General features: G+C 40.6%; 1 protein-coding gene across 1 annotated transcript in view; it reads left to right on the forward strand.

Moving 5' to 3' along the window:
- Positions 1–2879: 2879 nt before the first annotated feature.
- Positions 2880–27785, forward strand: part of LOC115266332 (gamma-aminobutyric acid type B receptor subunit 1) — a 458609-nt gene continuing 433703 nt past the window's right edge. The window contains exon 1 of the mRNA XM_062851638.1: positions 2880–3813. The gene's annotated coding sequence lies outside the window, so the exon portion shown is untranslated. The remainder of the gene's footprint in view (positions 3814–27785) is intronic.

Here is a 27785-nt window from a genome sequence, read left to right on the forward strand (position 1 = left end):
GCATTACAGAGACAAAAACATGTTTGTTTACACAAAGCAGATAGGCCCTTTTCAAATGTTCGTCCAGACTTGTTCTGATTGACACTCTAACTCGCAACGGCTCAATATGGGGAGGATTTGGGGCAACATGAATATCAAGGTACATGTATACAAAGGTAGGGTATAACACCAAGCTTATCATTTCTCAGTCAGAAAATAACTGTATGCAATTCCGTTTAGTGTTGCCAATGCTGAAAACCGAAACCCGCGCCGTAGCTTTACGAGAAAACTGGGCAACTAAATAACTAAAATCGTTGCTTTTGAGTTTCACCTATGTTCATGTATTACTTTTTACACGTTCCCGTGTTAATAAGATTGTGGATAATAAAACCTTTGTACATATTTATTATCTGCGAAAGTTCGCAACGCGTTATATAAGTTGAAGATGTGATGAACATAAAAAATATCGTAAAAAAACACGAAATTATGGTACTTGGCACGAAGAAATCGACGCGGAAAACGTGGTCTACTTGTTACTGCTGCAGACGCCACGCGCATGCATGCGATTCCACCGACCCCTTTTTTTATCTGTATCAGCCATTTTACGAGACGTTTCGAATCAGCTGATCGCTCATTTCATGAATGAAAATTTGACAGGAGGTTGCGCCCAAGCCCGTGAGTGTTAATATCAATATCAACACTGTTGTCGTTTCGTGAAATAGACTATTAACGAGATTTTTAGCCCTAGGCTAGTTCATCTCGGGACCCACGCTTTACTTCCCTTCCGAAGGAAGATCTCACTTTTTGCAAGTTTGTCGGGAGTGGGATTCGATCCCAGGTCCTCGGCGTGATAATCAAGTGTTCTAACCATCACACCAGGTCCGCTCCACACCGATCCCGTTATCACACGATCAGATGCGTGCGTGAGAATGTATGGGAAAATAGGAGGTCGCCTAACGTTTGAATCGATATATCATTGTTGCGGTCAATGCACACCTAAAGTTTTTGAATGTTTTGGAAAGCTTAGATTCTCAGGTTTCTAATGATGAGTTCGGATTCGAAATCGGTGGTTGCAAACACAGCGAAAATCGCAATTTAAGGATAAAATTAAAAATGGAGACGAAATCCAAGATGGCTGCCAAACATTTTTCAACTTCAAATGAAAGGTCTATACTTTCCCTTCATAGAAAAGTGAAGTTTTGTATATGTTACAACATTAATTTTTTAGATATTATGCGATAAATTAGGTGCAGTTTGATGAAAAATCCTCATTTTTGTCACCTTGTCAGCCCCTTGCCAAGCGAGGGGTCCATCAACTTAACCCAACCAAAGCGGTTTTCATCCTTTTTTATCATATTCTAGCGAATAAGCAAGAAAAAAAATGAAATCCCAGACTTTATGTAAATAGCGGCCTGGTTTCAGCGTGAATTACTCCATTGGTACAAATTTGGATACAACATGAATAACAGCCATCGCAACCTTCCTCCTTTACCAGGGCTTATGTAGGACCTGTATCAAGTTCTCAATAGTTTCACAATCTCTCGGACATACAACTACGGAGAACCATCATTGCTAGCGGAGTTATGTGTCCCTGTGCTCCGTGTTGTATCATCCGGTGGCTGGAAGAGGTGTTTTTGAGCAGGCTGGGAATCGAACCCGTGACCATCGGCGTATGAAGTGAACGTGCAGCCTCGAGGCCACGAGCCCCCCTCAAGTTTTATACTGTCTTAATAATGTAAACAACATTCATACTCGTAACAGGATCTGATACTGTCTATTGAACCTTCAGAAGACTTACTGGACATGATAGAATACAAATCATTGCTTTGTATAATGAACGAAGTTACTGTTACATCCGCAGACTTCAAAATTTAAGCTCAAGAACAGTTTGGATGGCCTAGAATATCCCAACTGTTCTGATACTGTCTATTGAACTTTCAGAAGATTTACCAGACATGATATATTACAAATCGTAGCTTTGTATAATGAAAGAAGTTTCTGTTACACGCGTAGACTTTAGGATCTAAACTCCAGAACAGTTTGGATGTCCTAGGATATCCCGACTGATCAGATACTGTCTTTTAAACTTTCAGAAGCCTTACTAGACATGATATAATACAAATCATAGCTTTGTATAATGGAAGAAGTCACCGTTATATCTGTAGATTTTAAAATCTAAACTCAAAAACAGTTTGGATGGCCTAGGATATTTCAACTGTTTTGATACTGTCTATTGAATTTTCATCAGATTTACTAGACATGATAGAACACAAATCGTAGCTTTGTATAATGAAAAAAGTTACCGCTAGACACCTAAGATTTCAGAATCGGAACTCCAGAGCAGTTTGTATGACCTAGGATACCCCGACTGATCTGATACTGCCTATTGATTTCTCAGAAGACTTACTGGACATGATAGAATACAAATCGTATCGTAGCTTTCTATAATGGAATAAGTTACCGCTACATCCGTAGACTTTAGGATCAAAAATCAATAACAGTTTGGATGACCTTGGATATCCCGACCGATCTGATAATGTCTTTTAAACCTTCAGAAGACTTACTGGACATGATAGATTAAAAATTGTTGTTTTGTATAATGAAAGGAGTTACCGTTACACGCGTAGAATTTAGGATCTAAACTCAAGACAGTTAGGATGACTTAGGATATCCCGACTGTTCTAATACTGTCTATTGAACTTTCAGAAGACTTACTGGACATGATAGAATGCAAATCGTAGCTTTGTATAATGAAAGAAGCTACCGTTATAGGATCTAAGGGCCTGTCCAATTGTCCATAAACTACGCAGAGGGGTGGGGTTTGGTCAAAGTCTGCGGTCCTTACAAATTTCGATTTTGTGTGGACGAAAGTCTACGAGGGGGGAAGTGGGGGGGGGGGGGGGGGGGGGTTCTGAGATTGCAAAAAATGAGTCTACGTAGTTTATGGACAACGCCTAAAGAAGGGTAAAAAGTGTTCATGAACCCCTAAATATGCGTGTGAAAGCTTTGAAGGATGTTTTGCATATTGAGCAAGGAATGCACGATAGTTCTGCTGGTGCATTTTTACAGAGCCCTAGGCAGTACCGCTGTCTTCGTTTCCTGATAAACAATCGCATAAATCATTCATTTCCAGTTGGAGCCACCATCATCAGACTAACCTATCGCCCACTCGGCCCTCCACTCGCGCCTCACACCAACCAACGGACCGAACGCAAAAGTATATATTCCACAGTAAACGATAGGTTGTTTTCCTCTCTCACACTTCCGTCCATGTGTTCAAAATCACATGTTTTCGTTGAGTGTCGGGTAGATGAGTTCTCAGGTGAGAGAAAGGCAGACAGGATTTCCAGATTGTTTTGACCGGAAAGCGCATGCCCATTCGAAATGCCGCCACAGAGAGCGGATGAATGCTGTGGTAAGGACCGTTTTCATCGGTCAACCGCACACCAGTCAAATTAGTTAGCTTTGAGATCTCAACTGTTGTGGACGTGTTGAAGCTGTTGCACCTTGTTGGCTTTGGATAGCAAGTGTTTTTCTCTTGAAACCAGCCCACTCAATGGCAGAGGTGTGAACATGGGATTTTCACTCCTGTAGTGGCTTGTGAAAAACATTTGCAATAGAATGTGACTCCGGTTATAGGCGTTGGCGATTTACAGCAAGTTGGAATTTGAAGTGCGCCGGCGGAAGTTCGTTTCGATAGCATTTGAACCTAGAATCGGTGGTATGAATTAACTTTATTCATTCAAGTGCCCTCACTATAGTGCTAGGATGATTTATGAACGAGACGCGTAAAGTTTCCCGACACCGACGGGTCTCGTCGCTCCAGTGATACAAGTAAGATTGCAATACTCAATGTGCACAAGTATTCGAGTGAGAATATGCGTATGGCCGTATGGTTGTGTGTGCGATTGATTGTGTGTTTTCCTCCGACGGTTACATAAAACCATCTCGAAAATTGAGCTCCTCTGAAAGTGTCATCGTACCCATCGAGTGCAGCAGCTAAGGCACTCCACGTTTGCGGGTTGCCACCTTAAACTGTGATACTCTTTTTAAGAGAAGGAAGATTAGCGTAATTTATGAGCCAAGGTGAACAACGCCGTCTCGATAAGGATTTTAATAGATGGTTGTTTATGGACGTATCGTTACATCCTAAACACATACTGCAGCTTTATGAGATAAATAATGGACGCCGCGTTTTAGGCACTCATTACCGCAATTTTTCAAAACTAGGTATCTACTATCTATGCAATTATATTATGTTCTTACTACTGCAGAGCCGTGTTGCCATTGTTTCACAGCAGAGCGCTACGTTCTAATCATTTGATTTAAATTCAACATTCTCTCACTGAAAACCGTAATCTGGGGTCAATTCGATAACTTTGTAACAATTTTTGCGGAAAATTTTAGTTGCAATTAAAATATTGCCAAAAAAAATTCCTACAAAATTGTATCGGAAAGACCTTCATAAAACTACGTGACAGAATTTTGTTCAACATATAATAACATAACATAACATACAAATAATAACTACAGAAACAAACAAAATGTCACATTAAAGCGATATTGATCAACATACAGTTCAGTATCGGAAAAATGAAAAATGCCTTTAATTTTGATCATCTGATTTTGAATAACGCGCCAAAACTCTTGATACTACACTGAAAAAAATATTATAGTATTTTGAACTATTAGGATGTGTTTATTTTTGGAGCCTTGGTCAGCAGGAGTAAATATTTAAGTGTTTAGAAAAGTCCTGTTCTAATTGGAAAAACAACGTAGAATATCGGTAATGTTTTGTTAGTAGAAGAATCTGGTCTATTTAAGATAATTGGCTACTGACTGAACTTCCACCACAAGGACATCTGCGTGCGGGCACTACTGTGAACTCCACAGCCGCTCTTGAAACCGGAGGAACATGGAACGATAGTTGCATCGACGTGGAGCGTCGAGACATATGGAATCCCTTCGAAATGTCTCATCGGGAACCACAAAGAAAAATATGCGACCAAAAATCACATTTCCGGCTGCGGCGGTTCCTTTTGAACGTGAACAGCATTTGTGACAAATAAGGTTTCTACTATTACGTAGTAAACAGCTTCCGCTATAGACAACTCCGGCATGGACAGTATGTCCTTTCCCGTCAGCTCAAACGATTCCCTCCCTGCCATTCCGGAAGTCGATCCAATCGAAGTGCACATTGCTGACTTACTAGCAAAGCTCACGCCAGCTTCAGTAATTTCATGAATATCCATTGAATGGCAGGTATATACTGGACCCGCTCACGCTCCCGGATAGAATCCCCTGTCAGGCAGGGACCTTGCTTAGCACCTCAGTCACCTCATATTAGGGTGGATCAGGGGGAGAGGACCCTCTCGTTCCTAGTGGACAGCAGATGAAGAAGAGAAACAGAAGCTTAGGATTACTCAGCCAAGTAGAAGTAGGTTGCTAGGTGGCAGAGGAGACAAAGGCGATGCGTTCGTCATTAAGACGGCCTAAGTACTTAGAGTGCTGGCGCTTTACGAGCTTCCCGGGTGACATAACCACTCCTTTTGTCCTCGGAAAACGTGCAGGGTCAACCACCACTCCTGCGCCCAACTGTTTTGCAAGTATCACGAACAAATACTACGTGCTAGCATCAGTTAGCAGCCTCCACATGCCCCGACTTTGCCAGGCACCTTTTCCAACTCAGTAGACCAGCAGCACGACATCAACGCTACCAGGATGGTCTCCCCGCGGCCACTTAATGGCTATAAGGAATTCGACCACAGGGCACCGGTATGACCTATGTAGCCGCCTCCGACCCCTTGGACCATTTCTTGTATAGCGTCATTGCGCATCCTCGGGACAATGTTGTCCGGAGTTCTGTCCTCACCGCATGTGCTAAGTATGCGGTCACGCATTGTGTGAAAACGCGGGCACACGGACAAAACGTGTTTCGTCGTTTCCTCTAAAGAAGCACAAATCGGATATTCGAGAGAACAATTATGATTGAAATCATGAAGATAATGTCTAAAGTAACTATGACCCAGGGTTGCCATATATACAGATTTTTGAGCTATAGAGGCTATTTTATTTTTGTATTGGATACAGAATTTTCATCAAAATTTTGTATGGGATACAGATTTTTGAAATGTGTGATACAGATTTTTCAGATTGACATCCCTGCTATGACCAGAAAGGACCTGAGTCAGGTAGATTGTTACTATTCATTGGCGCCTATTTTGTTTTATTTTTAACTAGCTGTCCCGGCAGACGTCGTACTGCCATTTTAATTGTGGTATTTGACAACTGTAGTGTGTTCATTTTGTCACGGCACTCTAGATTGGTTTTATTGCGATCATATTGGATTTCTTCCCCGCGCTCAACAATTTCAGTAATTTCACAATTGGTCTTTTTTTCAGTTGATTTTTGTAACTTTTTGTACATATAAACACAGTCACCACGAATACGAATCGAACCATGCAAGACTCATGCTGATCGGTCCACCCGTTCTTGAGTTTTGTTGCCTCAAAGAAACTTCAAACTCATTTGGATGAAGCGTCACTAGTCTGAAGTTTGAGTTTATTGGCATACACTACAGAGCTATAGAACATCATCAGGGACACTGCCACTATAGTTGTGGAGGCTCTCTTTCAGTTCTAATTAACGTGGCTTTCGAACGTAAGCTTATCGTCAACCACATCCCCAAGTGATTGACGAAGCGATTCGAAGAGAAAGTGCAAATGCTCACACAAATCACCGCTTGCTGTTTCGTTTTTGGGTTGTTAACAACCACTACCTCAGTTTTGTGGTGAGCCAATTCCAGTTTACTGGAGCTCATCCACTCCTTTACAACTGCGATCAAGAGGGCTGCGGTCAATATCACTTCGATCGATTCACCGTAGCACGTTCGACCCACTCTGTGTCATAAACTAGTGCTCGATTCTGAACGTAACTTCCGCGAATCTTAAATATACAGGTACTCAGATATCCCTAGATGCAACAGCGCATCGGCAATATCTATCCAAATGGCACTATGCTAAAACTTAAATATCATTCACTTTTTGATCATTTATATTTCTCTATCTGCACGACATGCCCAGGAATGTATTATTTCTAACAAAGAATACGGTTTTGAAGTACAAAGTACATACACTGTGGTGCATAACTGTTCGGACAAACGCTGATTTTCATACAAAATGACCAAGTTTGCTTCGATGGATAGAACTTAGTTTTTGACACAGAACTACTAATTTTCTTGTTTACAGGCTTAGGCGTGACAAAGCGTTGAAAAATGTGCAAAAGTGTTCGGACAGTGGCAATCAAAGGGGCTGCATCCGCTTCCTGGTCCGTAGGCAGGTGCGGCGCAGGTTCACAATCACTTCAGTCCAGGAGTGCGCCCGGTGGTCTCCCATTCCTAGGGTAGCCTTGTATCGTATCGCATGCACGCAAGAGCACGACACAAGGAATAAGTGCACCGAAGACCCCAACTCGATCCGTCGTGATCCTGCGCTATAATCACATTTTGAAGATGTGTGCACACTATTGCGTCAATTTGGGAAGCGGTCAGCAATACATCTATGCATTTCTATCTCCGATGACTTTGTTGACTTCTTATTTTGGTCACTCTCCTCAGGGCTTATCATGGCTCCTATAAATATTATTTTTCAAGCTATCGGGCTTATCGTTCGTTTGCGCATAGATCTGGGCGTGACAAAGCTTTCAAAACGTGCAAAAGCGATCGGACAGCGGCACGCGTCTAAATCAAAGGAGTAGCGCTGTCCGATCACTTTTGCACATTTTGGACGCCCAGGCCTGTGAATCAGAGCATTTTATATTTCGTACACGTATAGTTTAGCATATTTGTAGTTCTTTGCCAAACAAAGAGCTCAATCCATCAAAGCGAACCATAGCTAAATCATCTCAAACTTGGCCATATTGTATGAAAATCGGCGTTTGTCCGATCAATTATGCACCATAGTGTTAGTAGGGTATTGTACCATTTGGGCAGGTGTACCTATTTTGGGCACTTGCCGCTATAACTAAGTCAATTTCAAACCGATTGATTTGAAATTTTGAAGAGAGATTTGCACGTACAGTATCTAACTCTGTACAAAAATTCAAATCAATCGGTTTGAAGTTGACTTAGTTATAGGGGCAAGTGCCCAAAATAGGTACACCTGCCCAAATGGTACAATACCCTACCTTAACCCAACCCAGTGAAACATGATGGACCCGCGTAGCCTTTCCCAAAACTTCAGTTATGTTCTAAAGTTGGTAAATGTTGTATGTATATGCATGAATAGCCTTAAGTGGCAACACTGTATTTCCATTTGGAGGAAAAAGGCGAAAATATCACGAAAGCTCCACTGTGAACAGCATACAGGATATCATTTCCATGTGTGTCGAGCATCCCTTTTTTGTACCGTTGTTCACAGGGGTGTAAGGTCCTACCCTCTACGCCCACCCAAACATGCCCACCTGCGCGCCATCTACTGTTGGTTCTAATTTGTAAACATCTTTTGTTTAATGGTTTTATAAACATCAACAGTAGCACAAACATCAGTGTATTTCTCTCGATTTTGCTGCTTATGATCAGTGTTTTCGATAATTATCGAAATTTCTTGAGTCATAGGGGAGGAAGGGGTAACCCCGTCACCTTAAGCATTTGGATTTTTCAAAATAAATGTAGACGAAAATTGATATTTTCAGTACGCAGAATATTTGATTCATTAGTTTTTTATAAGACATGTGCATTGGAATTGTCAAATTATGTTAATTCTGGCGAACAATGCACATAACACAACCATATTAAATATTGATGTTTTTAATACAGTGCGGGTAAGACCGTCACCCCTATGGGGTAAGTCCGTCATATATATTTTTATATTGATACTTTTGAAGATTTCAATTTTAAAATATTTTCAGTACATTTTTGAAGTGCAGTGATGGTTTACCAATCATTCTACAGTCGATACTCTTGTAAAATCACTGGTCGGGGGGCGCAATTGGAATTCGCTTAATAGGAGACTAGTTTGGGATTTGGGGATTTGGACTTTTTGGGTGTGTGGTCAATTATCCCGGGTGTGTTAAGAGGTAGCGCAATACTTTCTTCGGCAAAGTTTTAGGGTTTGAAAAGATCTACCATTTAGAACTTTGGTTCATATGATTAGTTGGTAACTTGGCCGCCAGGGGCGCCACCAACAGTTTGATGCTAAATTGCACTAGGTTGTCAAGCAAACGTTACGATATGCGACCCTGATAATAAGAAATAGTGTTTTCGGAAAAAAATATTAGATACGCTAATAACTTACAGATGATGAGTTACATAGTTCGAAATTCCTCCACTGGGCGGCGCTAGTGAGCATGTAAATTTTCCAAACCTCATATCTCAGAATCCAATGATTTGGTGTCTTCGGCTAAGTTGATCAGTATGACATAGACTTACATAAAACGGGACACGTGTTTCGGAATTCTGCCACTAGGCGGCGCTAGTGAATTTGCAATCGCTGAAAAAATAATTTACAAATTATGCTCTTACAAGGTCCAGAAGGAACAGGAAGAGTCCAAGCAGGGACTCCTGCAGAAATCCTAGTAAATTTAGTTGGATAAACCGTAGGAATTACTGAAAGAAGCCTTAGAAAAAAAAACCCACAGGAATCCCAGGAGAAACCCATATGGGGTCGTCCATAAATGACGTAGCATTTTTTTGACGACTTTTGACGCCCCCTTCCACCCCTCGTAGTCTATTTTCCAATACGTAATACATAGCTAGTAGAATAATTCGAGACTCCAACTCACCTCCCCCCATAAAATGCTACGTCATTTATGGGCGACCCCTATATAAATTTCCCAGGTTGGTTATCAGTTTGTAGTTGCGTGGCATCAAATAGAAATGCCTAGTCAGTTCAACAAACATCCGGTGATCCGAAGAGCATGACGGTGTTACCCCCGCCGATGAGTGACGGGCTTACCCGAAAAGGCCACTTTTCTTAAATTACACCGTAATATCTGAATAATTGTTGAAACTGACCATTCAATGAATCTTGGCACTAAAGAATAGTACAGATGAGAGTACATGATTGATGAAAGTTAATTTTTGTACTTCTTTTGTATTCCAGAAGCTAAATTCTACCGACGAAATAATACATCCGCCGTTGGTACAATGACGCGTGCGTTTGTTTTGTTTATTTTCTTCGTGTTTGACAGGTCAATTTTGGTATCATTTGTCTCGAAAGAGTAAAAATGGTAAAACCAAATAATGCGTGTGACCAAAAAGCTACTAAATAACTGTTTTCTGATAAAATCATTGGGGTGACGGGCTTACCCACCCTGACGGTGTTACCCGCATTTCCCCTAGTGTTTAATTATCCTCTCATTTGAGAAAAATAATCGCTCAGGGAGTTTTCAATTTTTAGCTGATTCTCGCACTCCAAACAAAACAACAACAAAAACAAACGAAAGTAGAGGCTAATATTTCATAATGGTGAAAACAGAACACTGATTTTTTCGGAATGGAATTTTTCAATCTAATATGCTGAATATAACATCCTTTATGTTCAAATCACATATTGACTTGCTTTTAGCATGATAAAACGGTATTAAATTCACTTTTGCAATCGAAAATTGTTGTTTTTTTTTTTTTTTTTTTTTTTTTTTTTTTTTTTTTTTTTTTTTTTTTTTTTTTTTTTTTTTGTTAGGTAGTTACGTCTTTAAAGTGTAGAATTAGCATAAGTTAAAATACACGTAAATACAAACAAAAAAAAAAAAAAAGTTACGTCTTTTTACTGGTTCTAAAACATTATAGAGGGTAGGCGCAATTTGTTCCCAGTTGACAGCCAGCTTACACCCCTGGTTGTTCACCGTCGTACTTTTCGGGGATGGCATCTCTCCATCTTTTTTTATACCCTTTACAATTGTCTTCCACGCTGTAATAACGGCGTCGGCGATGATTGTTTTGAACGTTGTTCCACCGCGGACGGTCGTCGTAGCTTAAGCCCGTGCATTTTCTTCCCCGAATCTTTTCGTCTATTGTTGGCTGCCCGGCGAATAGTCCCAACCAGCTAGTCATGCAGCACTGACTGTGCTACCCCAGCTACCGGTTAGAACGACGAGCATAAGCAGGACATGGTGGGTGGGTAGCTGACTGGTTGGTTGCCGCTTGGCCGTGTCTTTTTTATTGTATGGGTGAGTGTCAGGGATAGATGGGTAGTTTCATGAATTATTTGCTCTCTTTAAAACTGGTGTGCTCCATCCTTGCCCAGCTAGCTGGTCGGATGGTCGTTTCTGTCCTTTTTATCATACAACCTATACGCCCAAGCCTGGAGGGGTTCTGTAGGTATGAGCGGACAAGTTCAATGCTGTAGAGCACGATAGAGGTTTCTATGAACTATTTTCAGTGCTGCACTGCCGTGAATCGCAAGTCAGTCCCATCTGCATTTTGGGCAAAAATGAGTTAATAGCCATTTTCGATCTTTCTTAGGATGATCTTTCAGCTGCGTGAATAAAAATATATAATTTGTTCAGTAAAATTGAAAAACAATACCAAGTCAAATTGTCCCACAATGAAATGTAATCGCAAGTCAGTCCCATTACGAACTAATGTACCCTCCAGTACAAAACCTAACATTGTTTTAGCCAGTTTTATATTTTTCACTGTTATGTTTTCACGTTTGAATCAATGTGTGAAAGTTTCATGATGATCTCAGAAGTTTTCAATTCATGGCGATTTTTTGAAGTTTTACATTGAATTCGAATTTGAAAACTTCAGAGTCCATTTTCTCAATGCCTACTTTTTGCAGATGGGACTGACTTGCGATTCACGGCAGTGCAGCTGTGTTCACAATGTTTTACTGCAGTGGTAATATTGTCATGTTTATTAAATGTTTTACCAATCATGTGTGCTCGTGTGATTTGGCTATGACATCTTGTTTTGGTTTCCGAGGGCTTAAACATTGAATTCAAAAATTCAAATTCATAGATGTTTCCAGCAAAATATATGTAACTAGCTGACCCGACGTGGCTAGCCACGTTAGCTAGAAAAAATGTTTTTAAATTTCCAGTTACACTTCTTCAATGAAACTGTTTTCGAGAACATTCCAGAATCTCTCTCCAGAATGCTTCTCTCTTGAACGTTTAGTAATCTCCAGAAAGTTCTCAAAATTTAATGAATTCTGATTTTCCAGAACTTTTCAGAAGGTCCATTTGACATTTTTTTTCTTGAACGTTGACAAATTCCCAGAACATAATCGGCATTTAAAAATTTGTTCCAGAAAATTCCAGAAGGTTAGTTTTCTTATTCTTTCTGAAACATTCAGTAACTTCTGAAAGTACCTGGGAAGTTTAATGTTCCAGAATATTCTAGAGATTATTTCTGTTTTCATTTGGAATGCTCAGTAGCTTCCAGAAATTTCTCAAACATTTTATGAATTTGGTTGTTCTAGAACCTTCTTAAAAGGTATTTTTCATTCTTTCTGGAACGTTCACAAACTCTCAGACACTTTTCGTAAATTTAAAAAAGTTTGCAGAAGGTCTTTGTCTTATTTTTGTCTAGTAACTTCTCGAAAGTTCTAAGAATTTTGATTATCTAGAACATTTTCGTAGATTATTATTCTTCATTCTGAAACATTCAGTAATCTCTAGAAAGATCTCGAAATTTAATGAATTTGGGTGTTCCAGAACATTTTAGAAGGCCCTTTACTTCTTTCTTGGACTTTCATTAACTTTCAGAAAGTTCTTGAAATTAAGAATGACAAGTGTACAGAACATTCCAAATAATTCTTCTCCTTTCTCTGATTGAAACGTTCAGTAACGCACAGAAAGTTTTCGATATTTGAGGAAGTGTGATATCCAGAATATCTCAGATGATTGTTTTACTTTTGTAACGTTCAGTATCTTTCAGGAGGTTTATGGAAATTTTATGGATTTTTATGTTCCAGAACATTCTAGAAGGTTCTTTTTTGGTTCCTTGCTCGTTCCCTAACGTTCATAACTTTTTCCCAATATAATAAAGTTTCATGCTCTGGAACATTCTAGAAGGTTCTTTTCTAAAACTTTTAACAACTTAGAAGTGGTTATTAGAAGCCGAAGTTCTCGGTTAATAACTGAGCTCATAGACACTAAGCTGAGAAGCAGGGTTTGTCCCCAGTTGGGACGTTACGCCAAAAAAAAGGTGTTTCATAATGCTGCAGAAGGTTCTTCTTCTTTTTCTTTCTGAAGCGTCCAGAAACTTCAAGGGGATTCTCGAAAATTTAAGAAGTTCCATATTTTAGAGCATTCCAGAACGTTATTTATTTTCTGGAACTTCCAGAAAGTTCTTAGAATTTTTAGAATATTGATGTTCCTGAACATTCCAGAAGGTTCTTCTTATTATTCCTAGAAAGTCAAAAAACATTCAGAATGTTCTCGTACCTTTTAGAAATTTGATACAACTATGGTGAAACATTTCAACGAAACATTTCAAAGCGTTACGGACAGACAGACAGACAACGCTGGGATTTTATATATATGATGATAGTACAGACAGTTTCTCATTACTAACAATGGTCAAATTTCACAGAGTCTCTAACTGGCGATAAAGGTTTGATTTGCTGCCGTTGGATCAACCAGTTTGCCCTACTTATGCTTTTCTTGGTCGTCAACGATTTTCAGCATACTACTTTATCAATGATGCGCTACTTACGTCGCCCTGTCGGGACTGCTCCATTAGATAGATGTAGCTGAATACATCCATGGTGCATATCCATAGTGAATAGATAGCTCGGGACGCATCTCCTCAATATAGCTGTATTTTGTATTACAGCTGTTGCCAGGCTATTCTACCAACTGATTCCTTAACCTTCTTCCTGCATTAGCTGACGGTCACCTCGCTGACTACTGCACGTTTTGGGGTCATAATGACCCTAATGCACGACTAGGGTTAACTTTGTAACCGTTCGTTGAATTCGCTCGAGATATTGTCAAAAGTCGGTGGCTTTTGCGCCACTCTCGCGAAGCGTAAAGCACCGGTTCATATCAAAGTTTGCCCGACCATTCCGACGACTCTTATCTCAAGGAAACGGCCGCTGACTGTACATATATCAATAAAACTGTAGAAACTGAAACAAAATCGGAAATTTATAAAGAACGGAACTAAGCAAACTGAATGAAGAAGAACATACGTACGAAAGAACGTATTGAAAGTGAATTCATTGAATAATCGTCAATTCAAGAAAGTAATTTAAATTAAAACATCATATTATGCCTCTCAAGAAAAATCAGATTATGACGATTATCTACCTCTGGCTTCTGATATAAACGCGACAGTTACTAATCATACCAGCGTCATCAGATTAAATAGTATTTTATTCCATGATATGGGTTTGACGGCAAGAACACTCATTCCACTGAGCCACTCTTGCCGTTCATCACAAATACATTCAAAAATATTTGTCACTTCGCGAAACCCACGTGCTTTTGTTTTGGGCGGAAACATATTTCCTTTTGTTTTGCCTTGCGAGTGTCACTGCGGCTGTATGCCTGGCGAGTGTAGGACCGCCGCAGGACTCTAATAAAAGATAAGCGCGACAATATATTAATATCTTCGCCATTGAGCGTCAAAATGTATTGCGTGGCGTGGCCATGAGTGACGTCCCTGCGCAGGTTTTTTTTTTGATCGACCGTTGTTCGTTCTCCAAAATGTTCGCAGATTTTAGGTGCGGAGGGATGTCGGTGGTCCGGTTCTCTGTCCGCTCGTGCGTAAGCCGCACGCAGGAAGGCTGGAAGTAATCCCGGTTTGACTGAGGTTGGCGGGTGAGGAAGAGCACCAGTGGAGCACGAAAAAATGGCTTATAGCCCAAAATCAAAAGCGCCTCTTGGAGTCGCTGAGGTCCAAGTACGAAACACAGTTTCACAATTACATCTAACACAATAAATTGATACACAGGGAACAGAGTGTTTGCCTTTGGCGACAAAATCCAAAATATAAGTCACTACAGAACGAGAAATAAAACTCAATTAACGTTAAATTCGCTTCCAAAGACACTACTTCACGAAACTACATTTCTACAAAACACTACTCACCTTTATAATACCCTTTAAACTATCAGAAGGTCGCCGAAGTTCACTTCTGTTCTCCAGCCGATGGAATCAAGTCCAATTCGCCGTGACGGTGGCTCTCTGAGAGAATTGAGCTGTGCGTGAAAACAATTTTTTTAACATGGGAAAGGATAGGAGCTGCATTTTCAAATGCTTCTAAAATATTTTAGGGACTTTAGATTGAAAAAGTGTTAATGTTTTGCAATATACTTTCAATTAGCTACATTATAACTGGTTTTAGGCAAAAAGTTTTTAAATCACAATTTTATGTCTATAATCAGGCCCGGATTAAGGATTGTGGGGGCCCGGGGCCCGAGCGGATGTGGAGGCCCTTTTGAGAGGTGACCAAAAATGTTTTTCCTTATTTTTGAACAGTACTTGAGCAATATGAAAAATAAAGCTAATGTTAGCAACCAAAAAAGGTTTTTGTGGGGGCCCCTAAAATGTGGGGGCCCGGGGCCCGGCCCCCCCGCCCCCCCCCCCCCCCTTAGATCCGGCCCTGTCTATAATATAGCGTATCAAAATCTCATTCGATACCATTACGAACGTTTTGCTTTAAAAAGTTTCTATACAAAATTAGGGGTTACGTACAAAAGGCTGAAACACGAAAGGCTGAAATAACAAAAAGCTGAATTACGAAAGGCTGAATCACAAAAGGCTGAAAATGTCAAAAGGCTGAAATAGCATAAGGCTGAAATAATGATTCGACTAGTTTTCAAACGGCGAGCCTAAAGACAACACTAACATCACAGACAAACAGACATAACACTCTAATTATTTATATCGTACACTGATATAATGATCTTTATGAAAATTTGCTAGTTGGCCGACCACTCAGCCCTGACGCTTGCACTGGTTTTGCTTGAGTTTGACATTTGACGCACACTACCGCTTATTGGTTGACGAACATGCTGCCGTTATAATGTTCGAAATCGGAAAGCGTTTGGACTGTTTTTCCGCGCTAAAGTATGCATTATTGATCGCCTACATAACTATGACAGTATTTCTCCAAAGAATAACATACATTTAAAAGAAGGAAAAACATCTGATCGCATTGTTAGCAGCTGTAATGGCAGCCAATCTCCATAACAGCATGACTTGAAAGAATAGCTCATGCTCAAAGAAGGAAAAATCTCCAATTGAAATACTATCAGTCATTTTTGTGTTAGTTGGTATGCATCATTAGCCTCTTCACTAAGCACATTCTATGACTAGGACTCATATATGTAGCCGATCTGGTTAGCGAACGAGTAGTCGTTCTGAGGGTGACGGGTTCGATTCAGCCTTGGGCCAGAATCTTTTTGTAATGGAAAATTCCTTAACATCCGCAGGCATAAAGTATCCTCCTGCCTGTCACACAATATACAAATGCAAAGTGGTTATTGGCAGAGAAGGCTCTCAATTAATAACTGTTGAAATGCGTATAGAGGCTGAAAGCAGGCTTTGTCTCAATTGGGACGTTACGCCAGAAAAAAAAGAAGTACTACAAATCATTTCCTGCATTTTTGCAATTTCAGCCTTTTGTGCATTCAGCCTTTTGAAATTCAGCCTTATGTTACTTTCAGCCTTTCGTGTTCAGCCTTTTGTGCATTCAGCCTTTTGAAATTCAGCCTTATGTTAGCATCCCAAAATTAGAAGCATTCAAAAATGCAGCTCCTATCGTTTCCCATTAAAAAAAATAATGTTTTCACGCACAGCTTAATTCTCTCAGATAGCCATCGTCAAGGCGAATTCCCTAGGCAGGTAAATTTCCTGCTCGTGAAACAGGCTTCTTTCCAATCTGCAAACTATTATTTACAAGTGTGCCAAATTCAAAACGCACATGGCCGCTAAAACTTTTTTGTGCTTTCGAAAAAAAAACCCTATAAGATACATTACATGAATCGTCGTTCATTTAGACCATATCCCTATCGTGACGAACCAGCATAATTGTGCTGTTGAGCGGAAACAGGTTTGCATATTTTTTCATCTGTTCAGATTTTGTTTTAAGTGATGTAAACTGTTTCCATAATTCAGCCATTACTTAAAGTTGTATGTGTGTAAACAAACTTTTGTTTACGTTGCCTGTGGGTCTACCACAACAAGGTAAACCAAAAGGGGACAAAAACCGTAAAATATAAAAAAGTTTTATCTGTCGCATATATTTTATTTCCGATTAATCTAGGTAGTCAAAGCTATAAGTTGAAAGTAATAGTTCATTCAAATGATGAAAAATAATTGTTGTTTTGTTGGTAAATCTAAGAGTTCTGGAGTGCCAAAGTTGAGCCATTTGTATGGAGATTTCACTTTTTTGTGCTTCGTCCCGAAAGGGATATACAAACCTTACATGAAACGAATAATCTCTGATATAAGGTTTAAAAAAGGTTTAAACTCAAAGCCAAATTCAACGAATCCAATTTAAAACAGATTTTAGTTGAAAATATTAAAACGACAAATTCTACAAATTAAAGTAAAATAGGGTAATTGTTCCCTTCGTAATAATATCTAATGTGGAGGTAATGAGAACTTTTTCGACTGAAATGTTACCAAAAGGTATTTTTAATAGATGTATTATGCAGATTGCAGCATTTGTGTGCTTAAGATTTGCCCAGAAACATATTAAAAAAAATATTCCTTAATATGTTTGCTGCTGTGTTCCTATTGTTGCGGTAGTGTTCCTAATATTGTGGTATCCCATATCAGGCCAAACATGTCTAAAGGTCCAATCTGCAGAAGAGAGGCTCTCTTTGGTTTCCCTCTCTTTCGTTGATATCTCAGCTGTTTATTTGTATTATGACTGTCTCCTTGCATTGAACGATGGTCAAAACAATCGTCTTTTGATTTGTACTGCAAAAATAGTTCAAAAATGTACCATTACATTGCAATAATTGAAAGAGAAAGTGAACAAAGAGAGCCTCCCAAATGCAGATAGGACCTATTGAAATGTTTGGCCTGATATGATTTCAATGGGCTACCGCAAAAATAGGAACAAATACCGCAACATTAGGAACACAATGATCTTTGAGATAAAAACGAATAAATTGCTCATAACGACCTCAAAGTGGCAATATTTCTTTATTTTCCTGTAGATAAAGGATAGATTTCATTATTTTCAATTCAGTGCATAAATCCTCCATGATCGGATCAATTACCCTAGCAATATAGTTTAGAGAAACTATTTTTTTTAAATAAAAATCTAAAATGTTAAACAAAAACAACAAATTTATCCATTTGAATTCAAACTTTATTTTATCTAAAAAGTAAAAAGTCAAAACGTTACATTTTACAGTTGCGGTTAGTTAGTGGTAAATTAGTAGTTTAGTACCGGTTAGAAGTTAAGGTCTTACAAACTAAACAGCTTTCGGAGAAGTGGAAGGAAGGGATAATCTGTCTCATCCACATTTGTTGTCTGTCACCCAGAGATGCCAGATATACAGATTTTTCTCTATTATTCAAATTTTTGACCTTCTACAGAGTGCAGAAAAAATACAAATTTTTGAAATGTGATACAGAAAGCATAAAATTTGAAGTTATTTTCAATAAATTTAATGAAAACTTTGTAAATTGATGCTTAAACTTTCAAGAACTTATGAAAATTTGTGCACTTTTACACATGTTTTAGAAAAAAAATACAAGAAAAAAAAAATTAAAACCGTCAAAAAGTAGTAGAGTAAAGTGGGGCAAAAGTTCGAGTGGGGTCTTGTCCCACTTTCTTTTGAAGTTTTTGAGCTCAATTCAAATTATTTCTTTCGGATGTCAAGGTTGATCGAAACCTTTTCGAAAAAGAGTCTTTCATTCCAAAAATTATAAAAATTGATCAATATTTCGAAAAGTTATGACAAAATGTTGGTTTTTGATCAAAAAATTGTAATATCCGATGGTGCTTCCAACGCATGGAATGGAATTGTACTGAAATCGAATTCGATATTTTATTTTGGGGCGTAACTTGGTATATTTGGAAGATGCTTTAGCATGTATAACTTTTTGCAAAAAAGATTTGGAAATCATATTTTACACATAGCGGGGCAAAAGTTCGAATTGTGGGGCAAGAGTTCGAGTCCTGTAGCAACTCTAGGTAAAAACCTAAAATCCTGCAAAATGTACATTTTATCTCTAAAAATGATGAAATTAGTGAGAAAATTCGAAAAAAAAAGTTGTTTTATCTGAATTTGGCGGAAAACTACTAATTTTTGGTGTAGTAAATTTAACCCTGATTTGGGTAAAATCCAGATCGAACTTTAGAGTGTATTTCAATTCCCACATCAAATATCAATTGGTTTTAGGTATTCAGATTACCAAAGTGTCAAAATAGTGTGCTACGGATAGTGAAATTCCTCAAACACTAGATTCGAACTTTTGCCCCAGTGGTGGGGCAAGAGTTCGAATTAGACACACACATACAAAAGATGTTGTAACTCAAAATTGAAAAGACATTTGGTGTAACTTTGTTCAGCAAACTTTTAGCTCATGGATGGTAAAATCACCACACGGTATTCATTTATTTTTATCTGCTTCGATTTCTTGAAAAAAGTTGAATTTTCAACTAAGGTCGAACTTTTGCCCCACCTTACTTTACATTTTTTTAGTTTCTATTGAAATCTAGGTCCTTCGGTGTTTGTTTTACCCTCAAATACGGCGATACAAAAAAATCTGTACTGATAAAGCATTGTCCAGTTAGAATCCGGACGCAAAGGATAATTTATTGTGACGCTCTCAATGATCATAATCATATTTTTTTACAGCAGTCTGATCATAAACAAGTCCTCTATTGATGGTGAAAATTTCATAGATTTTCTTGCTACGAGTGAAAAGTTATTTCAGATTGAAGACAAGTGAAGGAAAAAAATCTTGCACAAACACGCTGAAAATTAAGCGTGGTCAGGTACGACAGTTGCGAAAAATATTAATGTCTCCATAACCATTATGTGTGATGTGCACAGATGTTGTTAACCATGCCATGAGGAAGTGCCCAAGGAAGATTGAAGTTTCTTCTTCTTCTTCTTTTGGCTCTACGTCCCCACTGGGACTTGGCCTGCCTCGCTTCAACTTAGTGTTCTTTGAGCACTTCCACAGTTATTAATTGAAGGGCTTCCTTTGCCTGCCATTGCATGAATTTGTACATTGTGAGGCAAGTACAATGATACACTATGCCCAGGGAGTCGAGAAAATTTTCCCGACCGGAACGGGAATCGAACCCGCCGTCTCCGGATTGGCGATCCATAGCCTTAACCACTAGGCTAACTGGAGACCCAAGATTGAAGTTTATGTTCATGGATAAATCTGCTTGGAATTCCAAGATTTGCGAGGAAGTTCGAGCTCTGGACATCGTTCTCTCATATCACGATTTTGACACCAAATGTGTACAAAGATGATAACCTCAAGGGGCTAGTCGCTTGGAACATTGTGCCAAGAGGTGCCAAGCACACCGTCTTATACGCTGTGTGGCACACCGAGGCACTCTGAGGCACAATTTTGACACTTGAGTTTGGGTGAAAAAACTAGACAACCATGTGCATTTGACCTGCAAAATGAAAACAAACAGTTGGTTGTCTTGGTAGTTGCCAAGCAAAATCTGAATCATCAAGCAGTGGCACTTCGGGGCACACTGAGGCACAATTCAATACACGGTGGCACACTGAAAATAATTGGCGCAAGTAAAGATGTGCTCAGCGACTCCCCCTTGGATAACCTCAAGAATCGCGTGCTGCTTTTCAAAAATGCACACAAGGGATCTGGAGAGGTTTGAGCTGATTTGGTGAGCTATCACGACAGCCTGAGATGTGTAGTGGTGTCATCACTGTTGGGTAGTGTTTATTAACGAAAAATACTCAAATTTCGCTTCTTCGGAATTCACTGAATAGCCCTTAATTTCGCAAGAAGATAAATATTTGGCAAAGTTTCTTTGGAATCCTAATCAGATTGGTAGAGGGTCTCAGGACACTACAGAGATGACCTGATTGTTGAACAAATCCGCCGAAGGGGTTGTTGTTAAAATTTACTACCATTGTGCAGATTTTTAAGGAAGTAATCACGGAAAAAATGAGAAAATGTATTAAAAATTAAATTAAATAATTTTAATGATATTTTTCCATGAAACTACAGTAAATTATCTTTGTTTTGAGGGCTTCACCTTTTCTGTTTGTTATTCCACCTCTGAGATATAAGTGATTATCTGCGTCCGGATTCTAACTGGACAATGCTTTACACGTTTGTTTCATAAACATACACTGAACGGCGGCTTGCGGTGAAAATTACTATTCTGAGGGTCAATTTAAATGCACAACGCCACTAAATTTGTGCAGACTGAGTTTCGTTTTAATTCAACAGAATTATGTTTTCAATTTTACCATGGACTCGATTTTCAATTAAAAAAAGTTTCTGTTGGCAACCGGATTCGAACCAAGAATCTTGACATTACCAGGCTCGCACGCTACCACTCAGCTATCGAACCGGTTGATGTGAGAAGAAACAAAACGCACACAAGAAGCGTTGGTGGGTCGATGATCATGTTTTGCCATGGTAAATTTAAAAACATTTTTGTGCTTGTCATTACTGCAAGGCTCCTTTCAGTGTATGGTCATGGGTTCGACATTTTCGTCAGTTGCTCTTTCCCCCTGGGCGCAGCTGACACTGACCTGACCCACATCAACTTCCTCGTGCTCATCATTCTACCATGATAGGGTAGAAAGTGAAAGTAGCGCAACGGCAACCAGTTCGACATAGTAGAATTAAAATAGAATACATTTAGCGCTGTTCAAAGTGTAAGTACAGCTTCCAATTGGAATCGCTCACGCAGTGCCATAAGTGCCAAAAGAGCTGTAAATTAGGTACTTAACCTTAAGCTTAAGAATAAAGAAACAACGGTTTTTTTTCACAATAACTTTTTTTATTTGATTTTTACGAAGATGTGAGCTACGGAGCTTTTGAAGAGCAAGTAATGACGCATATTTGTTAATGTTATGGACAATTTTGACCTTCAAACTTCTTCATGAAATGCTTATATTTCATGGAGTTGGTACGATAAAAAGTTTATTAAACGGCATTTGGAAAGTCAGCACCCGCATACTCGCCGATATACTGAAGGACCGCGGGTTCGGCATCGTAGCGCTGCAGGAGGTGTGTTGGACAGGATCTATGATGCGAACGTTTAGAGGTAATCATACCATCTACCAGAGTTGCGGCAACACATTTGAGCTGGGAACAGCTTTTATAGTGATGGGCGACATGCAGAGGCGCGTGATCGGTTGGTGGCCGATCGACGAAAGAATGTGCAGGTTGAGGATCAAGGACCGATTCTTCAACATCAGCATAATAAACATGCACAGCCCACACTCCGGAAGCACTGATGATGACAAAGACGCATTTTACGCGCAGCTCGAACGCGAGTACGACAGCTGTCCAAACCACGACGTCAAGATCATCATAGGGGATCTAAACGCTCAGGTAGGCCAGGAGAAGGAATTTAGACCGACAATTGGAAAGTTCAGCGCCCACCAGCTGACGAACGAAAATGGCCTACGCCTCATCGATTTCGCCGCCTCCAAGAACATGGCCATTCGTAGCACCTTCTTCCAGCACAGCCTCCCGTATCGTTACACCTGGAGATCACCACAACAAACGGAATCGCAAATCGACCACGTTCTGATTGATGGACGGCATTTCTCCGACATTATCGACGTCAGGACCTATCGTGGCGCTAATATCGACTCTGATCACTACCTGGTGATGGTTAAACTGCGCCCAAAACTCTCCGTTATTAACAATGTACAGTACCGGCGGCCGCCCCGGTACGATCTAGAGCGACTGAAGCAACCGGATGTCGCCACCGCATACGCGCAGAATCTCGAGGCAGCGTTGCCGGACGAGGGTGTGCTCGATGTGGCCCCTCTAGAGGACTGCTGGAGTACAGTCAAAGCAGCCATCAACAACGCAGCCGAGAGCACTATCGGGTATGTAGAACGGAGTCGACGAAACGATTGGTTCGACGAGGAGTGCAGAGCGGTTCTGGAGGAGAAGGATGCAGCGCGGGCGGTAATGCTGCAGCATGGAACCCGACAGAATGTGGAGCGATACAGACAGAAGCGGAAGCAGCAGACCCGTCTCTTCCGGGAGAAAAAGCGCTGCCTGGAAGAAGCGGAGTGCGAGGAAATGGAACTGCTGTGCCGTTCACAGGAAACACGGAAGTTCTATCAGAAGCTCAACGCATCCCGCAAAGGCTACGTGCCGCAAGCCGAAATCTGCAGGGATAAGGACGGGAGCCTCCTGACGGACAAACGTGAGGTGATCGAAAGGTGGAAGCAGCACTTCGACGAGCACCTGAATGGCGAAGAGAATATAGGCACGGAGGACCAAGGCAGCGGAGGAAATGACTATGTTGGTGCAGCAGAGGACGGGAACGAACCAACTCCCACGCTGAGGGAAGTTAAGGATGCCATCCACCAGCTCAAAAACAACAAAGCAGCTGGTAAGGACGGTATCGCAGCAGAACTCATCAAGATGGGCCCGGAAAAGTTGGCCACCTGTCTGCACCAGTTAGTAGTCAAGATCTGGGAAACCGAACAGCTACCGGAGGAGTGGAAGGAAGGGATAATCTGTCCCATCCACAAGAAAGGCGACAAGTTAATGTGTGAGAACTTTCGAGCGATCACCATTTTAAACGCCGCATACAAAGTGCTATCCCAGATCATCTTCCGTCGTCTCTCACCTAAAGTAAATAAGTTCGTGGGAAGTTACCAAGCCGGTTTCATTGAAGGCCGGTCGACAACGGACCAGATCTTCACCGTACGGCAAATCCTCCAGAAATGCCGTGAATACCAGGTCCCAACGCATCACCTGTTTATCGACTTCAAAGCGGCATACGACAGTATCGACCGCACAGAGCTATGGAAAATTATGGACGAGAACAGCTTTCCCGGGAAGCTGACTAGACTGATAAGAGCAACGATGGACGGTGTGCAGAACAGCGTAAGGATTTCGGGTGAACTATCCAGTTCATTTGAATCTCGACGGGGACTACGACAAGGTGATGGACTTTCCTGCCTACTATTCAACATCGCCCTGGAAGGTGTTATGCGACGAGCCGGCCTCAACAGCCGGGGTACGATCTTCACGAAATCCAGCCAATTTGTCTGTTTTGCGGATGACATGGATATTATTTCTAGAACATTTGGAACGGTGGCAGAACAGTACACCCGCCTGAAACGTGAAGCAACAAAGGTCGGACTGGTGGTGAATGCGGCTAAGACAAAGTACATGCTGGTAGGTGGGACTGAGCGAGACAGGACAAGCCTTGGCAGCAATGTTACGATAGACGGGGATACTTTCGAGGTGGTAGAAGAATTCGTCTACCTCGGTTCCTTGCTAACGGCTGACAATAACGTGAGCCGTGAAATACGAAGGCGCATCATCAGTGGAAGTCGTGCCTATTATGGGCTCCAGGAGAAACTGCGGTCAAAAAAGATTCACCCCCGCACCAAATGTACCATGTACAAGACGTTAATAAGACCGGTGGTTCTCTACGGACACGAGACATGGACGATGCTCGAGGAGGACCAGCAAGCACTCGGAGTTTTCGAGCGACGGGTGCTAAGGACGATCTTCGGCGGCGTGCAGGAGAACGGTGTGTGGCGGAGAAGGATGAACCACGAGCTCGCTGCACTTTACGGCGAACCCAGCATCCAGAAAGTGGCCAAAGCCGGAAGGATACGATGGGCAGGGCATGTGCAAGAATGCCGGACAACAACCCTGCAAAGTTGGTGTTTGCTAACCATCCGGTTGGTACAAGAAGGCGTGGAGCGCAGAGAGCACGATGGGCGGACCAGGTGGAGCGTAATCTGGCGAGTGTTGGGCGTGACCGACGTTGGAGAGCTGCAGCTGCAAATCGAGTATTATGGCGGCAAATTGTTGATTCAGTATTATCATGAATTTGATGTTAACTAAATAAATGAAAAATGAAATATGAATCTAAATTTGGAGCAAAAATTACGAGAGCGTTATTTTTTAAATTGGGATAAACCGACTCCCAAGATCCCCTTGCAATATAAGCATCTTGCTGAGCAATGGCGAAGAACGCGATCGCATATGACTTAAAATTAAAAAGTTCTATTCCAAATTTGAGTTAAGACGAGTTAAGAAAAAAAAATGGAAAACATGCAGCAAACAAATGCAAACAACTTCGCTGAAGACACTAACCGCTTAAAATTAACGATAACAGAGATAGGAAGTTTTTTTCTGCTAAAACGTGGATTCAGACCATTGTGAAGTGGTATAGAAGAAACGTCACCCACCTGAAATGCTTGTTTGCTTTGGAGCACCGAAAAACATCTATAAAAATGAGAAATAGAAAACATTTTTTGTTCATCGTTGCTGTCAAACTATTTACTCTGTTGCTCTTACAGTGATATAAACTATTTTCAATCACTTTTACTACAAACTTCGTGGAAGACTGTACAACTTCTTTTTATTTAACACTTTTTAATATTATCGAACAGAAGGTGTAGCTATCTGGTACACCTAAACCTCGTTTTACGTCCACTATTGGCTAAGCGAAATAAAATTCTACTGCCAAAATAATAATTAAAATATACATTTTTATACTTTTGTACACTTTTCCTAATCACGGAGATGTTTTAAAAAATATAAAAATGTTGAGTTTGCTCTTTGTCTTGGCGGTAGAATTATTTGTCGCTTAGCCATGCATGGACGTAAAAAAAGGACGAGGTGTAAATACCGTTTGTCGTTTGAACCCGTGTGAAATCTGAAACACAATTTTAATTCCAGTGGATTCCGTTCAGTGCTCCGTAGGCATCGTATAGGAAATCCCCTGCTGTACCGCGAAGCGTATAGAGAGACAACAACGGCGTGCTAGTGGGAGATAGGAGCGAGAGCTAGGACAACGGTAGGTAACAGCACTATTACGGGCAATGGTGGTTCGCTTCGTCCTGTCGAGGGCACTTGACGCTAAGCTTTACGCCGGGTGAAGAAATCAAAGTGGCAAAGTGAGTGGCCCTGGCTGCCGCGGCCGTGGCAGAGGGACCGTGGGCGGATTGAGCATGGTCGGAAGCCAGCGAATCATCACTTTTCCGTTTGATAGTGTGTATGAAATCGTTGTTTACTTATGACCTTCCTTTGCTTGCTTGCTTGCTGGTGATGGTGGTTTGCATAAATACCTCGCGTGGAAATACGGTTAGTTAGCTTCCCATAACTAACCCATATTTGACGTTGATTTTCCGCTGTTTTTTTTCTTCTCTCTCAGTTGGGTCGCGTTGCAGCCGTTTTGTCCCACATTTTTCCCTGTTGTGCATTCTAGCAGCGCGCTTGAGTTATTTTCTGTGGAGCACCGAAGGGGTTTTTACAATCATTTATTTTTCAATAACTCGCATGCTCCACCGAGAAAGTTTTTACCATTCCTGGGCAAGAGGGTTTAATTGTTTTCGTTCCTCGGTAGAAAGTCGTTGACAGTTTTATCGGCATATCAAATTTACAGCTTAATTGCATTTAATGTTTCCGTAAATTGATAGCGCGGTGGATTGTCTGTTGAAAATTGAATTTATTTTTGGAACACCGCCTTCGGTGTTCTTAGAGATACTTTCATGTTTTTTTCTGGTTCAACTGCTGCATACACACAGGAACAGCTAATGTAATTCATTACTATTTCCGCTTTTGTTATATGAAGGGCATTACCATTGCATTAAATTGTGTATCCGAAATGTTTGTATCGAATGATATAAATGCTCTTAATTGCAAGTTGCAACTTAGGATGTCTACAATTCTACGCCACATAACTCGATTCGCAGCTACGTTTTCCAACCTCGAGAAGGTCCTAAACTTCTCCTTCTCTGCTATGCTGTGTGTGTTCTATCCGATCTTTTGAAAACACTGGTTGCTATCCAGTGCTATTACAATATTCATTGCCTAGGGTACTAGGTACTAGTTTCCGAATTTGACTTTTTTTTTTGTAAATTCTGGATTTGCTGAGCATTTGCGTCACGTACCGTTCCTCTGCACACTGAGTTCGAATACTGCAACTGCTTATCTATAAGTTCTTTTCGACAATTGGCAACCTGGTTCGGGAGATATTCCGATGGTCCTTGGGGTACCAGCATATGGACAACAGCATAAAGTTAGGAAAACATTAAGTGTGACACATTAATTCACATCTATTTTATGTAAGACAATAAATAATGGCCGTCCCAGGTCTTTCCGAGGTCATATGGCCACTTTCGGAACCCGAGTAAGTTCCTTCGGAACCGGTTCCAGGCAGCGCACAATGTGTAAAAAAAAAACATGTGAAACGACACATAAATTCACATCTGCTATCTATGAGAGTTCAAACGGTTACATTCTCAGCACCCAGACATAATGTGGCCACCTTCCGATCCCGGATAAATTTCTCCGGATCCCTGGAAAATTCCTCCAGAATTGGTTCAAGCCCGTGTTGTATGAAACAAAGGAAATACATGTTGCGACACATCAATGCACACCTACGTCCTATGAAATAGCGAATAGGATACTTCTTACGTCTCTCAGAGGGCATACGGCCAGTTCCGAATACCGGATAAGTTCCTCCAGAACCGGTTTCAGCCAACATATAAATTGAAAAAAAAAATGAGGTACGACGTATCAATTCACATCCACTATCTGGAAGTTTTCCAACTACGACCTTCCCAGCACTGCAGATATCACGTGGACACTTCTGGATCCCGGGTAGACTGCTCCATAACTGGTCTCATGCCATGTTGTATGAAACAAAAGAAATATACGATGCGACACAT

This window comes from Aedes albopictus, chromosome 2 (assembly GCF_035046485.1).
Source record: "Aedes albopictus strain Foshan chromosome 2, AalbF5, whole genome shotgun sequence".
Lineage (NCBI taxonomy): Eukaryota > Metazoa > Arthropoda > Insecta > Diptera > Culicidae > Aedes > Aedes albopictus.